At 39.9% G+C, this 17,086-nt stretch overlaps 1 long non-coding RNA gene across 1 annotated transcript; it reads left to right on the top strand.

Moving 5' to 3' along the window:
- Nucleotides 1–3,080: 3,080 nt before the first annotated feature.
- On the top strand, nucleotides 3,081–16,692 carry LOC147996114 (uncharacterized). Its single transcript, XR_015674180.1, has 3 exons — nucleotides 3,081–3,359; nucleotides 13,991–14,253; nucleotides 14,373–16,692. It is a non-coding gene; the product is annotated as an uncharacterized LOC147996114 (long non-coding RNA).
- The last annotated feature ends 394 nt before the right edge of the window (nucleotides 16,693–17,086 follow it).

Here is a 17,086-nt window from a genome sequence, read left to right as displayed (position 1 = left end):
AGCAGAAGAGAGTGTACTCAGTGGCATCTCAAGGTGAAGTGTGGCTATGAGTGAGGAACCACAAAACCTCAGAGACTCTGGGGGAAACCAGTTACTAGGTATCAGAAACGTCTCAGTGAGCTGTGTAAAAAGTGAAAATATCCTCCCCAAAGGCTGTTCTCTCCATGTTTTTTCCACTGGTCATCAAGGTTCATGGTTAGGACAAAGAAGAGCAGGAAGAAGAGAAAGGACTGGTCTGGAGGGGAGGAACAAAGGGAACATGGAAATTTATTCTTACTTAATTGTCTAGTCTGTTGGCCTTCTAACTGGTAACACAGACCCACTTTGCCCCACACAGGAACTTTTGCTCCTGCCTACATCAATCCTGACAGGCATCACATGGCTTCCTTTACCTTGAGGTTTGGGAGGTAGGAATGGAGAAGAGGGGAAACACCCTCAGAGATATTCATACTCCAATTTGGAGTATAAATAAATCACCAACACCACTAGTAACTTACAAATGGGAACACAAGAGTCACACCATTAACATTTTGTCTCCTGCTCTTTTTGTTAAAAGAATATTTTAAGTGGGAATGTAACAGCATTTTAACTAAAGTAGGGCACACCTAACAAATTGTTTAGGTAGCAATGAATAGCCTAGTAAGAGCACCAGTGGAAGGGGAAGCCCTTGGTCCTGCCAAGACTGAACCTCCAGTGAACGGGATTGTTGGGGGTAGGGTGGTAATGGGGGAGGATGGGGAGGGGAACACCCATATAAAAGGGGAGGGGGAGGGGTTAGGTGGATGTTGGCCTGGAAACCAGGAAGGGGAATAATAATCGAAATGTAAATAAGAAATACTCAAGTTAATAAAGAAAAAAAAGAGAGAGAGAAGTTGTGGATACTGTGCAGAGAAGCTAAGCACACCTGAGAGACTTGGCTGGCTGGGCAAGACACCTGTTCTTCTGAAAGGTTCCTGGCCAATGGCTTTCTGGGCTTTTTCCCAGGGCTCTCTCATACCTGCGCTGATTGGCTGACATTATGATCTTAACTTTGGTTCCCTATCACAGCACCAGCATGAGTATAGCCTCATTCCCTTCAACGTTTCCAGTGTGAGAAAGAGACCGCCTGGTTGGATGAAAAGGTGGCTTCCCCCTTGGCCTCTTCACCTTATTATTTTCCTCCTGTTGATGAATAATGAAAGCACAGATCAGGGAATTCACAGAAATCGGTGTGCCAGGGCTTCTTGAGCGGAGCGAGCATGAATGCCAAGGGAAACAGAACGTGCTCCATTTGGACTGAGAGGCCAACAAGGTTGCTCATTGTGTATGTGACAAAACAGACCTTAGTGCTAGCCATAGAGACTCAGGAGACTTATCTTGAATTAGACCTAAGACAAAGTATTTTTCTGTAGCAATCCAATCTGCTTCCTATCTTGTAACCCTGAGACTGGGTTAAGTGATGACTGCTATGAGGTGAAGTAGGAATTTTTTTCTTCACCAAACTCAGGTGGCATGTCTTTCTTGACTCAAAAAGCCAAACTTTCTTACCTGTCTTGGAATTTTAAAAAATAATTATTTTGAGACAAAATATGTAGTTCAGGCTAACCTCAAATTCACTATATAATTGAGGCTGGTCTTAACCTACTGATTCTTCGTCCACCTTCTAAAGTAGTGGGATTACAGTGTCCACCATTATCATCAGATTTTAACCATTGGATTGAACTGTTCTCACAATTTTTCTGGGCTTACCCTTCTTGTGAATGTTCTCTTGAGTGTAGATCTTCATAATGTTAAACTGCTAATACTTCTGTTGTACTTTAGGTCAGTCATATAGTCTAAATGTCAGAATCTCACACAATGTACTTTTATTATGCATAAACAGAGGTCAGAAAATGGTCCCTATAGCATTATGGGTTAGAATTCATTAAAGTTTACTTTTTTTTAGCCCAAGAAGTTTTGGCCAAAAAGGTTTAGATTAAAACATTTCATCACAAAATCTGTATCTCAGAAAACACTCTGTTTACTCTGTCCAGGTTGCGATAACCAAATACTACAATGAATAAATTACAAACAATGGAATCTTATTGCTTACTGCTGTGGAGAATAGAGAGCCTCTGGAAAGGGTCAAGCATCTTGGATGACCCTGTTAGACATGACAGGTGGACAAAAGAACTCCTTGACCCTTTGCTCTAAGACCTCTTACCTTGCACTTGGTGGTTGAGCTCTCATGAAGTAGTAAATTCTCAGAGGCAGCTCCTTTTCAACTATTATCATGGCAAGTTATAGATTTTGACATATACATTTTGTGGGTAGGGTGGGGTGGGCAGTACCTGAATGCTGACAACACTGGTCACCATTTTCCCTTGATGACAATCTTCCTGTTGTCTGCTACTTGCTTTCCAGCTCACCTCAGACTCCTAATTTTCCCTACCCTCAGACACATGATGTTACCTATTGGTTCAGTTACCTATTGGTTAAGTTACCTATTGGTTTAGTTAGATACCTATTAGTTCAGTTGCATTGCTGTTTTCATTTAACCTAGAAAATAAGGGTGTGTGTGTGTGTGTGTGTGTGTGTGTGTGTGTGTGTTCGCATGTATGTGCCCAAATTACTAATGAAAGTGATAAACTTAAGTTAAAGGGGTTGAACCCCTGGTTTAGGGGCACAATAGACAAATTTGGATTGTTGAGAAGAAGATAGCTCGAATCTTCTTATATAATATTTGTTCCTCCATTTTATTTAAGAACTGTGAGACCATGGTCTGTCCCATTTCAGAACCCTCTTTATACACTCTGAAAGCCACCTCTTGCTACAGCTCATTACTGATCTTACCCCCAGGCCCCTCTCAGTCTCTTTTACAGTATCCCAATGAAAATAAGGGCCCAACTGCTTAAAGAACTGAGCACAATCATCAGTGAAAGACAAAGATAAAGGTGAGGTGTTATGGCTTGGATCAGGAGTCTCCATTCCCCAGATGCTCATGGACTGAATACCAAATCCCTGATGTAGCAATCCTTTCTAGTCTCCTTGTTTCACCTCCTTCACTGTGATAAAACACTCCAATGTAAACGGACTTAGGAGGCAAAGGGTTTGTTTAGCCTTCCTTTCTAAGTCCCAGCAAGGGCAGGAACCCAAGCAGTAACTCGAAACAGAAATGATTGAGGAGCATTTCTTGTTTACTAATCTTGTGTAGATTCATGCTTTGCTGGGTTTCTCATAGAGTCCTGGTAGAACCTTCTTGTCTCCTCCCACATTGTTTTCTGGTTCTCATGAGATGGAAGCTTTTCTCTACCACACCCCCTCTCTGTCACCATGTCCACCTTCATCACAGGCCTGCAAGCAGGGACATCAAGAGGATGTACGCAGACACATCTGAAAACGTGAGTGGAAATCAATCTTCTCTCAAGTTTCATTTCTCAAATATTTTCTCACAGAGACAGTGAAATGACCAATAGATTAAATAGATATCATTTTGGCTCATTGCTGACCAGTTACAGAAATGAATTGTGTGGTGAAAAGTCATAGTACCAGACATACTTTACTTTCTTACCCAGATTGTAATTTCCAGTTGGCATTATTTTCCTGTCCAATAACCTTAAAGCTTACAAGGTACCCAAGATGTTAACTCTGAGTGCCCTTTATGTGTATATAAACATCTTATCAGGAACATTGGGAAACTTCTCAGGACTAGAAGCCAGGACAGGATATACGAGATTTAAGAGGTATCTTTCTTGTGTTAATAATAAACCCACAGAGAGGCAAGTGTCCAAATAGAATGTTAGCAATGAGAAGGTAGGACTTGCAGTAAATTCCTCCTAAATATTAGAGCAGTAAGAGAGCTTCCTGAGTCCCAGCATACTGAATAAGGTACCCGAATATAGCAAGAACCCTGGGGAATTCTAAGCTTTCATTGCCATTTACACCAGTGAATGGGAATGTGGCACCTGTGTGGGCCAAAACAGCCCATTGGAGCCCTTTTCTGTCAGCATTGAGTGATTCATCCAGAGAGAGCCAAAGGAGAATCACAATGTAGAGGGTTTTTATGAGATAAGCTGTAAGAAAATTAACCATGGGGGTGGGAGGTTAGGAAAGTAGCTTTCTTAGAATCTCAAGGTAGAAATTAATGTATTTAGAATTAAAAAGTGGAGTTGTTTTTTCAAAAAATTATACTCAAGTTAACATGTGAGCCAAATACGGACTGCAGAAAAATCAGCAAGCAGATATTTTTTTCTCCATCTTTATTAAATTGGGTATTTCTTATTTACATTTCAATTGTTATTACCTTTCCGGTTTCCAGGCCAACAACCCCCTAACCCCTCCCCCTCCCCTTCTCTATGGTGTTCCCTTCCCCATCCTCCCCCATTACCGCCCTCCCCTCAACAATCCCGTTCACTGTGGGTTCAGTCTTGGCAGGACCAAGGGCTTCCCCTTCCACTGGTGCTCTTACTAGGCTATTCATTGCTACCTATGAGGTCAGAGTCCAGGGTCAGTCCATGTATAGTCTTTGGGTAGTGGCTTAGTCCCTGGAAGCTCTGGTTGCTTGGCATTGTTGTTCATATGGGGTCTCGAGTCCCTTCAAGCTCTTCCGGTTCTTTCTCTGATTCCTTCAACGGGGGTCCTATTCTCAATTCAGTGTTTTGCTGCTGGAATTCGCCTCTGTGTTTGCTGTATTCTGGCTGTGTCTCTCAGGAGAGATCTACATCTGGTTCCTGTCAGCCTGCACTTCTTTGCTTCATCCATCTTATCTAATTTGGTAGCTGTATATGTATGGGCCACATGTGGGACAGGCTCTGAATGGGTGTTCCTTCAGCCTCTGCCGTAAACTTTGCCTCCCTATTCCCTGCCAAGGGTATTCTTGTTCCCCTTTTAAAGAAGGAGTGAAGCATTCGAATTTTGGTTATCCTTCTTGAGTTTCATGTGTGCTGTACATCTAGGGTAATTCGAGCATTTGGGCTAATATGCACTTATCAATGAGTGCATACCATGTGTGTTTTTCTGTGATTGGATTACCTCACTCAGGATGATATCCATTTGCCTATGAATTTCATAAAGGCATTGTTTTTGATAGCTGAGTATTATTCCATTGTGTAGATGTACCATATTTTCTGTATCCATTCCTCTGTTGAAGGATATCTGGTGTCATTCCAGCTTCTGGCTATTATAAATAAGGCTGCTATGAACATAGTGGAGCATGTGTCTTTGTTATTTGTTGGAGCATCTTTTGGGTATATGCCTGTAGAGTGGTATAGCTGGGTCCTTAGGTAGTTCAATGTCCAGTTTTCTGAGAAACCTCCAGACTGATTTCCAGAATGGTTGTACCAGTCTTCAATCCCACCAACAATGAAGGAGTGTTCCTCTTTTTCTACATCCTCGCCAGCATCTGCTGTTGCTGGAGTTTTTGATCTTAGCCATTCTGACTGTTGTGAGGTAAAATCTCAGGTTTGTTTTGATTTGCATTTCCCTTATGACTAAAGATGTTGAACATTTCTTTAGATGCTTCTCAGCCATTTGGTCTTCCTCAGCTATGAATTGTTTGTTTAGCTCTGAACCCCATTTTTTAATAGGGTTATTTGTCTCCCTGCGGTCTAACTTCTTGAGTTCTTTGTATATTTTGGATATAAGGCCTCTATCTGTTGTAGGATTGGTAAAAATCTTTTCCCAATCTGTTGGTTGCCGTTTTGTCCTAACCACAGTGTCCTTTGCCTTACAGAAGCTTTGCAGTTTTATGAGATCCCATTTGTCGATTCTTGATCTTAGAGCATAAGCCATTGGTGTTTTGTTCAGGAAATTTTTTCCAGTGCCCATGTGTTCCAGATGCTTCCCTAGTTTTTCTTCTATTAGTTTGAGTGTATCTGGTTTGATGTGGAGGTCCTTGATCCACTTGGACTTAAGCTTTGTACAGGGTGATAAGCATGGATCCATCTGCATTCTTCTACATGCTGATCTCCAGTTGAACCAGCACCAATTGCTGAAAAGGCTATCTTTTTTCCATTGGATGGTTTTGGCTCCTTTGTCAAAAATCAAGTGACCATAGGTGTGTGGGTTCATTTCCGGGTCTTCAATTCTATTCCATTGGTCTATCTGTCTGTCTCTGTACCAATACCATACAGTTTTTATCACTATTGCTCTGTAATACTAGCAAGCAAATATTTAAGAGTGAGTTATTTTCTGTATTGAATAGGAGAAAGATATCCAGTCAAATGAACACATATACACGTGTACACACATCAGTTCCTTAACATATGCCACATTGGCTTTATCTCTTCCTCTGTAGATTTATTCAGAATTATTTGATTACGTGATATGAATGGCACAGGCTTCAATCCCCTGATGGCTTCTCACTCAGTATCTAAGCCGGAGGCCTCCATGTCTATAACATCAGCAGCCTGATACCCAGGATACTTCACAGCTAATTGTACTGTTTACCACACCATAATATTCATTGTTTTCTCCCCGATGGCGCATTTGAAGAAACAATTTAAAGGAGGAAGGACTTACTTTGGTTCAAAGTTTGAGGACACAGTCATGTGGGGAAGACACAGTGGCCCAAGTCATCTTAAAAGTGAGACTTGCTTACATCAGGGTGGATCAGTAAGGAATGAAAGGAAAGCTACTGCTCAGCTGGCTTATCGCTTTTATTTGGTCCAGGACTCCAGCTCACAGTATGTACTGCCTCCATTTACAGAGATTCTTTCTTCCTTAGTTAAGGCTTCCTGGAAACTCATAAGTGTGTCTCCTAGGTGACTCCCAACCCAGAGAGGTTGGTTGTGTTGCTCAGTCATTACACCATTTCATAGCAAACATTTACAAACTGACTCAAAACTAGCTGTAGAGCTGTGTATAGCCGTGTTTAACCCAAAACCATGATTGAGCTAGAATCTTGGTTTTTATTAGAATGTCACATCTCTTTAATTTTTTATAGTAGATTTAGAATAAAATTCCCTAAATGTCCATGGATCAGTCACTCTGCCTTTCATTGCATTCATGTTTTTGATGTATTTCTGTTGGGGCTCTTGGATGTTATTTTTTAACTCCGTATGTATCCTCTGTTAGTGCTGATAGGAAGACGTCATTAGGGACACAGGTTCTGAAATCAGGTGGTTTCTAGTTGATTCCCATGTCGACTTATTAGCTTCAGGAGCTGGGCAAGTTGTTTAAACTTTCTGTGTCTTAGGTTAATCCAAGTGATGGAACTCATGGTTTCAAGAATGTTTAGAATGGAATACAGTACACAGAAATTATTAGTTTTCTGCTGTTAGTGGTAGAAAATATACTCCATTTCATTGTTGGAGCATGCAAGATGATTTTAAGCAATTTTTGTTACTCTAGTCATAAATGATAAGAATATCATTTATTCTCAATTTAAAATAATAATAATAATAATAATATAAAGTATCATATGCTGATTGATTCTCAAATTATAATGATGCTGTCTCTAATTTCTGTACATAGTGCTCAATATTTTAGCTATTCCAACATTAAAATGGCAAGATAAAAAGCTCATGCTTCCGTGTAAACCAGCTAATAGTAAAAGTAGAAGTTATATTTTTATGGCCCTAGTAATAAAAATATCTTGATTTATTACCCATATTGCCACTTCCAAGCAATTCTGAGCATTTCACATGTCTCTGAGCTGTAATTTTCTTACCCGATAAGTGGGAACAATAATCACCATTTTAGAGACATGTTTCTAAGCTCTGTTTCCCTTCCCTGACACCTAGCAAGCCCTCTAAGCATGCTCTCCAGGAGAGCAAGCCAAACATTCACCCATTAACTTGCCCTCATCAGAGGCTACTGGCCATTTAGCTCTATTTCTGAGAACTAATAAATTTCCTCATGCTAGACCTAGCACAATTACTTCATCCTGTATCAAGAGTCAGGTTACTCATTATTCTATTTCTATGGCCTATATACTCTCTTCAGATGATAAATACATACGTACTTTAGAGGATAAGGGCTTTGGAATATTTACATTAATTTATGGGAGTTCCTGTGTTTTTATTTTATCAACTCCATTTGAGAAGAGGCAACATGGCATTGTGGAGAAAGCATACACGATGGAGTGAGGTAATCTGAACTTTGATGCTGTAGGAATATGGCACTGAGAAAACCGTTTGACATTTGAACACCTGAATTTTCTCTCTTTGTGAGAAAGAAAAATGGTGTGCTATGGTATGTGAATACTCAGTAATATTTCTATAGCATCCCCACTTGTCCTTCCCCATTTCTTTTCTTTCCTTTCTCCTTCCAAGCCTCCTTTCCCCTCTATCTGTCATTCTTCCTTCTTGATTCATGAGCCAGTGTTTTTGGTATGAGTTAAAACCAGGGCCAATGAATTATTTTGGGAGTTTTTTATGTAAATAAAATTCCATCTCCTTTGAATGACTCGTGCAATAGTACATCTATGTTGTACACATTATCCCAAAACCTAGCAGGGCTTTATGTGAATTTGGAAGCATTTACCTTTTTATATAGTAATGCTGTATATCCAGAAAACTGCCTATCCTGTGGAAACAGCTACAGTTTGAATTCTTTTACAAGAAAATGTCATCTTTTGTTCTACAATGGGGCAAAAGGGGAGCATCGCCAACCCTGTGGCAATGGGTAAACAATGAAGTAGGTATTGCTGCACTTAGCAGAGATCGGGTATCAGATGCGTGAGTGGCTAAGAAATTATGTACAATTAGTGAGATGAGATGACCTTCCTACATCATTATTATCCATAATAAAAGCACAAATCCACTTTGTCACTAGCATAGCTTTATTCAGATCCACCTAGTCAGATTTGCTTGAAAACCAAAGCACGCATCTTTCAGTTTTGATCTCCTGGTGGTTGCTAAGAGCATTTAGTTTTGTTTTCTTCCCCCAATCTAGCATATGTTAAGAAACTCCCACAACCTAATTCCCTGAAGTGGTTACTGATGTAATATTTTAATTCTGCAGTAAACTTGAGTGAAATATAATTTAGCTAGATGCTTAACTAAATAGATAGCAATTTAGCAAGTATTTCAAAATTATATAGTGGCCCACACAGAGCTGTGGGAGGTACGAAAACACACACCGAGGGAATATAAGTATATATATGAACCTAGAAAGCCAACGCTATGAAGGGCTACTAAATCAGCAGGTATTCTTTGAAACAAGCTGGGTAACTGTACACTAATGGGACAGGTTGAAGAAGTGAGAATCAACTATGGGAAAGACAAGATTCAAGAAAGATGATAGACTTGAATATTTCAGAATCTTTAATCCTTAGAAATAGAAAAAGCAATGACTAGTTATCAGTGATTGACATTTTTTCTTATTCTGAAAGTGACTAGAACTTTGTTCTCTGTTCTATATATTTTATAAAAATCCTTTGAGATTAAAGTTCCTTTGAAATCGGCAGGCATTTTGACAAATGCCCATAAATCTTGGTTCCTAGGAGACTAAGACAGGAGGATTGCAAGTCTGAAGTCAACCTGGGATACCCAATGAATTCCAGGCCAGTTTGGGCCATATAATAGGACTTTGCATGAAAATTAATAAATGAATAAAATCAGAAAGCAGCTCTAAGCTACACGCCCATCTTCTGAGCCGTTTCCCCTGTTTGACTTTGGGGACTATTTAACCGAGGAGGCTTTGTGATCAGATAGACTTGAGATTTATTCTTCATCTGAAGGAACATTCCCCACTGCTAGAACTGAGTCTTTTAAAATGTTCCAGAAAACGATGTGTAGGCTCCCCCACAAAAGAATGTAGAGAGAAAGGGTTCTGGGAAATGTGATTGGAAGAAGTTGTCCTTAGACCTCTTAAAAGCCTTCTGTGCCTACCATGAAAAATTTTCTGATTTCCCCTTTTGCTTTGGGACACTGGTTTCCAGGAGCTTGACAGAAGATGAAACTACCCCACCCAAGGTTTTTTTTTCCTCCACCTTATTAACTTGAGTAGTTCTTATTTACATTTCGATTGTTATTCCTTATCCCAGTTTCCGGGCCAACATTCTCCTAACTCCTTCCCCTCTCCTTCACTATGGGTGTTCCCCTCCCCATCTTCCCCCCATTACCACCCTCCCCACAACAATCATGTTCACTGGGGGTTCAGTCTTGGTAGGACCAAGGGCTTCCCCTTCCATTGGTGCTCTTACTAGGCTATTCATTGCTATCTATGAAGTTGGAGCCCAGGGTCAGTCCATGTATAGTCTTTGCGTAGTGGCTTAGTCCCTGGAAGCTCTGGTTGGTTGGCATTGTTGTTCATATGGGGTATCGAGCCCCTTCAAGCTCTTCCAGTCCTTTCTCTGATTCCTTCAACGGGGGTCCCTTTCTCAGTTCAGTGGTTTGCTGCTGGCATTCGCCTATGTATTTGCTGTATTCTGGCTGTGTCTCTCAGGAGAGATCTACATCCGGTTCCCGTTGGCCTGCACTTGTTTGCTTCATCCATCTTACCTAGTTTGGTGGCTGTACATGTATGGGCCACATGTGCGGCAGGCTCTGAATGGGTGTTCCTTCTGCCTCTGTTCTAAACTTTGCCTCCCTATTCCCTGCCAAGGGTATTCTTGTTCCCCTTTTAAAGAAGGAGTGAAGCATCTGCATTTTGGTCATCCTTCTTGAGTTTCATGTGTTCTGTGCATCTACCATCCAAGGTTTTAACTGAGTCACCGATGTGTAAGTGACCTCAGAGTGCTCGGCAGGGGAGATGCTAGTTAATTGTAGTGAAACTGTCCAAAGGGCAGAGCTGGAATCAGAAAGCAAGAGAAGAAAGTCTACCCAGGATGGCTTAGGGGCACATCCTTATGAAAGATCACTTGGGAAGAGCTATCTGTGTGAGTATCGGTCAACTGAGTAACTACTTTACAGTTAAAGACTATGTAAGTTCTTTTGGACCCTGTACCTTTCATGCTTCATATCTGCCATGATGGTAGTCACATTTTTGTGAAGAAATGGCAGGCATTTCTTCCTGCTGCTCACTGCCCGCTTTTCTGCATGCATGTCTTCCTTCCTGCCTGTCTGTCTGTCTATCTGGAACAGTTTAAGGAAGAACGTGGTGGCTGTGGCTGGTTCTTTCACACACAAATCTGTGGTTCTCTTAACATTTTCTCCCAATGCAACTGGCTCCCTGTGGTTTTATTTTTATTTTTATTTACGTACCTATGTGTACGCATCTGGAGGTGGATTTGTGCACATGAATACAGTGCCTATGGATGTCAGAAGAGGACATTGCCTCCCCCGAGCTTGACTTATAGGCAGTTCTGGACCACCTAATGTGTGTGTTGGGAAACAAACTTGGGCTCTCTATACTAGCTGTCTGCCTTTCAGTTGCTGAGCTATCTCTTCAGTCCCCACATTCTATGATAAGCTTTTTAAAAAACATTGAAGCAAAAATATACAGCTACCCTTCTGTTTGCAAAGCACACTGTGTGCTAAACCCAACAGATCACTGTAAGAATCATGGACTCTGGCTCATTCCTTAGGAACTCTAATTTGGAGAAGGGGTACAGGTAACCATGAAAAGAATTCTAGTGTGAAGTAAATCCTAGGAAGTATGATACAGGGGAAGAGACACTATCTAATATAGCAAGTGTACATGTGCACCAAATGTGCTCATGTAATTGCACATACCTGTACCTGATTGTGTGTGCAATGAAGCAATCCCTGTTAGTTTACATCGGGTATCCCAGTACTGTTTGTCACAGTTTAACTGGAGAAGTAGATACTCTTGAAACTTTCTGCTTCTTGGAGGTAAACAGGAGAACATTTGTGGGTTTACATATTTTTCAAGGACACTAAAAGTATGTTAAAACCCTAGAAAGAAAAACATTGCTGTATAATATGGAGACCTTAAGCTATTCTTTCCCATTTGATCTGAACATTTGCTGTTCATTCTGATGAAATAAATGCACAGATAAGTGGTATTCCTCACATGTTCCAAAATGTGACACATTTCACAAAGCATCCAGACTTGAAGTTAGATTTAGTTGGTCAATATGGAAGTGAGAGGGACCAAGGTGAATAGGGGACACATCTTGAGTCTCAGATGATTACATTTTGACACTAGCAGTGAAATAACCCAAAACTCATTGAAGAATTCCCTCCAGGGAATTCTATTTTGGGGATATGATGGCAACAGGATGCAATAGAATTTACTGTCTAGGACTTTAAATTAAGTTTGGGAAATGGGCTAAGGTGTGGCAAAGAACATCTGGATGACACAGATAAAAGTCACAGTAGTCTAACATAGGAGGTTTTCCTCAAGATAGGAGTCTGGATGAACATACTGGCTTAGAGGTTTCCAGGAGGAAGTGATATTTTTAGTGGGGCTTTCTGGACCAGATGGGAATGAGACACGTCGAAAAGAGACCTTCTATTTAAGATTGAGAAATACCATATTGTTTCTCACATGTCCCAAATACTGCATTTTGTGTCCAACTTCAGTGGAAGCTATCAACTTCTTATAGTCCATGGAAGTCCACAGTCTGGGTTAAGATGCCCTGTTCTAGCATTTATGAAGTTGGAGTATTAAAAGCTTGTTGAGCAAAACAGGATTCCTTTTTTTCCCCCCTTACAGACTGGGAAGCAACACACACTACTGAGTGTCTGTAAAAAACTCCTCTGCCTTCCCAATTACTTAATTGTATGAACTAATTATCCATCTATAAACACCACTGTGATATGTCCCATTTCCATTCTCCATTTTTTGCTTCTGAATGTTTTAATTTTGTTGTTCTATTTAGACTAACATTATGGGAAATAATGATTGTGGATCTCTTGAAAGAAAGATGATTGCTCTGCCACTACTTTTTATTACTAATGTAGTTATGTTTCTTCCTATTTTTCCAGTAAATGAAACGTCAGGTGTCAAATAATTGAATTTCAGAGCTTTAGAAATGAAAAATGCTTACAAATATTCTATATTATGTACAGTGCTCTAAGCTCTTCAACTTAGTATTCATTGGCTACTCATGAAAGAATACTGTAGGTATAGCCTGAAATCAAGATTTTTACAGATTAATGGAGTAGATTAAGTGTCTATATTTTACTCCTATCCAACTATATTAATAAACGTACTATGTAGTTTTGGCATAATAGTCTACTCTTGCTCAAGGGTATTAATTTTGGAGAAACATGTCCCGCTTACTATCAGGAACTAGAACTCACTGAGAACATGACATTTCTTTAGTATTTGGCCCCAGGTTATTGCAGTGTCAGTAGCCTTGTATGATTTCAAACATGCTGCGCAGTGTTATACAACACTACAACTTGTAGATTTGGTACTTACTGATGTGTTAGCATTTCCACAGTGGGATCCTTGTCTTCTTGAAGCAGAACTCATACTCTAGTATCAGAGATGTTGTGTATTAGCACTTTAAATGCAAACAGTGTCATAGACCAACTGTTATCATGGTGACTCACCAGCTGGAAAATGGCTACTAATGGGAACATACTGTTTAGTGGAAAAACAATCTGGTGTGGTAAGAAAAATACCATCCCATTTTCTTGCCTTATCTGAGCATTATATCGAAAGTAGATAATCCTCCAGCCACCAAATAATTCTTCTGGAATCAACAGGGAAAAGCTGAGCATACACCAGGCTAGATATTTACTCTCTAGGTCCAGTGCAAAATGATAGATCTGAGCTTCTTGTTGAAAATTGATTTAGAATTTCAAGAAGGAAAGAGCAGAGAACTAAACCAAGTATTAGGTCCTTTATAACACAGGGGCTTGTAGGACTACTTTGAGTTTGTCTGTAAAAACGGGGCAATTGAACACATCAATTTCTAGGCAATCTTGTAATTTCAACTTTTTGCCATTTGTAACATAGCTCCCTTTATAATCTAGTGTTATACAGCTGAAGTATTAAAAGATTATTTTCTCTAATACTACTTCAACCCTTCCCTAGTGCATATGCATGAGCACCAGCATTCTAACTCTTCCTCAGAGGCACCCACCCTTTTACTCCCTGAACAGCAACCACCAAGATTTATCTTTCTAAATATTTTGTGTTTATTTCTTCTTTACTCTTATCATGGCTATAGCCACATCTCAGAATCTGGACAATGACAACCTTTTGGAGGATGTATGATCTACAATCATCATTATCTCAAGCACTGCCACAAACCCAACCTTTTGGAGGATGTATCATCTACAATCATCGTTATCTCAAGCACTGCCACAAACCCAACCTTTTGGAGGATGTATGATCTACAATCATCATTATCTCAAGCACTGCCACAAACTGGTTCCTACTTAGTGTGCCTCACAGAAATTCAGAAATCGGTTAACTCAGGTTGGAGCTAAGGTCTGTTTCCTAAGGTATCTCCAGGGACAGGGTCATACAAAGGCATATGAGGCTGAAGGGTGTGCTGTCCAGGTGGTCTTTCAATAGTTGCTGAGAAAGTCTCAATTGTTCTCCACAAGGACCTTGCTGTGAATCTGCCTGGTTATCCACACAGTCTCAGGTCTGTTCTCCTGTGAAGGACTGAAGAGCAACAGCCAGATGGATGTCATACCAGCCACTCCTGAGCTTAAAAGGCACATGCAATCCCTTCCATATTCCATTTGTTCGAAGTAAGTAACATAATTCAGTCTCTGTTCAAGGAAAGAGAATTAGATTTCATCTTTTGATGGAAGGACTATCCAAAACTTTACAAACCTACTTGGAAACCACCATATCACTTTTTTTGTTTACCCCTGTAAGCTACCTTTCTTTTCCTTTCAAATTCTGCATTGGTAATATTTCTACTTCAATCCTAGGCATGTGTTGGGTGTTAGACAAACATGTGGTAGACAAATGGACAGTTGGCAACTGTAACATCAGTAGGAAAAGGTACTTCTCTACTAAGAAGCACTCTTTCCTCTTGTTCTCTTGAATGGCAGTGATTCTGAAGCACCTGAAAGAGCTAAACTGGGTTTTCTCTTAATCTGAGACTAATGTGATTACAATAGCAAAGGAGGAAATCGCTTCAAACTGATAACTAATTTTGTTTCCTTAGGCAGATCACTTCCTAGTTGTGTAGTAGGTTACCATACTGCTATCCAAATTTAACCTACATGGTATTTAAACCCTCCCCTTGTCAATTCTGAATTGCCATAGAATATAAAAACACATTCTAAATAAATCTTGCATCCCTGAAAGTTTTAAGTGTCCCTTGACAAGCCCTAGATGGACATTTGTGGAATAGGCTTTCAAATGTCTTTCTCTTTTTAAATTTTTACAGACCCTTAATGGGGCGAGGGAGCAAGTTTTTGTAGTGAAACATTGCAGCTGGTCCAGCTCTGCATCCATAAATGTGCCTTAAAACTCATGAACTAGTCATGAGAGTGACCCCAGGAAAACCTTCGACCATGGGTAACTGAATCACTCTTTCCAAAAGAAAGCATAAAGTCAGAGTCAAAATTGCCTGGTGTGGAGCTCATGAAACACACTGCATTTTCTGTTGGGTAGCTAAGCTGAAATTTTATTTGTCAAAATCAGAACCTGAAATCAGCACCAATAAATAGCGTAAGTGATATTATTTGATATAAAGAAAATAAGATAAAGCTAATATTAGGTACGAAACTTTCTGTCTCCTGGACAGGGGACCCTGCTTGTATTAAATCATTGGATTGGATTCTACAGGGTTTGGAGCTGTGACTTCTGTTCTGACCTTGGGCTGCAACTATGGTTTCTTTTTTCTCTGCAGAAGTATTCATCCAGAGACAGTGTAGTCTCTGGAGATATAACATTAACATTCCCAACTGTTTTTTTAATGAGAAAATTTCCTAATGGGTGAAAGGAAAGTTATTCATGGGCAATATTGCACATTCAATCTTATAGGTTGAATTGTGTGTGTGTGTGTGTGTGTGTGTGTGTGTGTGTGTGTGTGTGTGCCCGTGCACACACACATGTGCACATGCAAATCAGAAACAAATGGATGCTGGGTGTCATTCTTATTGTTTTTTTTTTCACCTGCATGGAGCTAACTAATTTGTCAAGGTTAGCTACCTAGCAAGCCCTGGGGAACGTCTCGTCTCCACCCCTTCAGGCTTATGCTGTAGAAGTGCTTCTGATGCACCAGGCTTTCCATGTAGATTCTGGGAATCTTAGCACAGGTCCTTGGGATTTCAGAAAAAGCCTTTTACTGTCTGAATCATCTTCCTAGATGTCCTCACCTATTGTCAAATTTTATTTTATTTTTATCAGAAAGCAAGGATTATGGGAAATCTGAAATGTATGTTGACTGCTTCTTCATTCAGTCTCTGGTATGGGCCACTCTTATTTCCTTAACAATCTTCGGGAAGCATACAGTACTTCAGTATATTTCATTCACCTAGAGATGTTAGGTAGTGTGTTGACTGGGGTTCTCTCTATCCTATGTTTCTGACAATTATTAGGTAATAATAACTCATTTACTACCACCTTGGAAGTGGTAGTAAATAATACCAAAATAAGGCTGTTAAGACTGTATCTCAGAAAGGATTTATTTCTATCTTGGTTATTGGCTAAGGCTGTGACATTGAGTCTAAGTAAATTGGTGTCTCTTTCCTCCTTTGTGAGGCTACAGAATTGGCTATGATTACCTCAAGAATTCCTCCTTTACAATTTTTTGAGTATACAAATTTACACAAGAGTCTTTAAAAGTTTGAAGATGTTACTTCAAATAGTTATGAAAATAACTATTTGTTTATTAATAATGTTTTATTGTTAATAAAATGCCTGTTTATCAACAATGTTTTCATTAAATCTTTGAAAACTTCATACAATGTATTTTGACCATAGTCTCTCCTCTCCCTACTTCTCTCGGATTCTCCCCACGACATCCTTACCCACCCAATTTTATGTTTCTCTATCCTTCTCCTCTTGCCCTCCCTTCCTCGTCTCTTTATTTTTTAAATCCATTAAGTCTAGACGATTTGTATTGTTTGATTACTAGGTTTGGGACCTACACTTTAGTGTGTCCCATATAGCAGGGGTCACACTCTTAAAGGAAACTAAACTTCATTTTCCCAGCAGCAACTCATAAAGCAAGGAGTCATAGCTATTTTAATATCTGATAAAAAAGACTTTAAAGGCAAACTAATCAGAAGAGACAGGGAAGGAAACTACATACTCACGAAACGAAAAAGCCACCAAAAAGACATTGCACTTTCTA

Source organism: Rattus norvegicus, chromosome 2, assembly GCF_021556685.1.
Source record: "Rattus norvegicus strain SHRSP/BbbUtx chromosome 2, alternate assembly SHRSP_T2T, whole genome shotgun sequence".
Lineage (NCBI taxonomy): Eukaryota > Metazoa > Chordata > Mammalia > Rodentia > Muridae > Rattus > Rattus norvegicus.
This window is presented reverse-complemented; position numbering and strand designations above follow the sequence as displayed.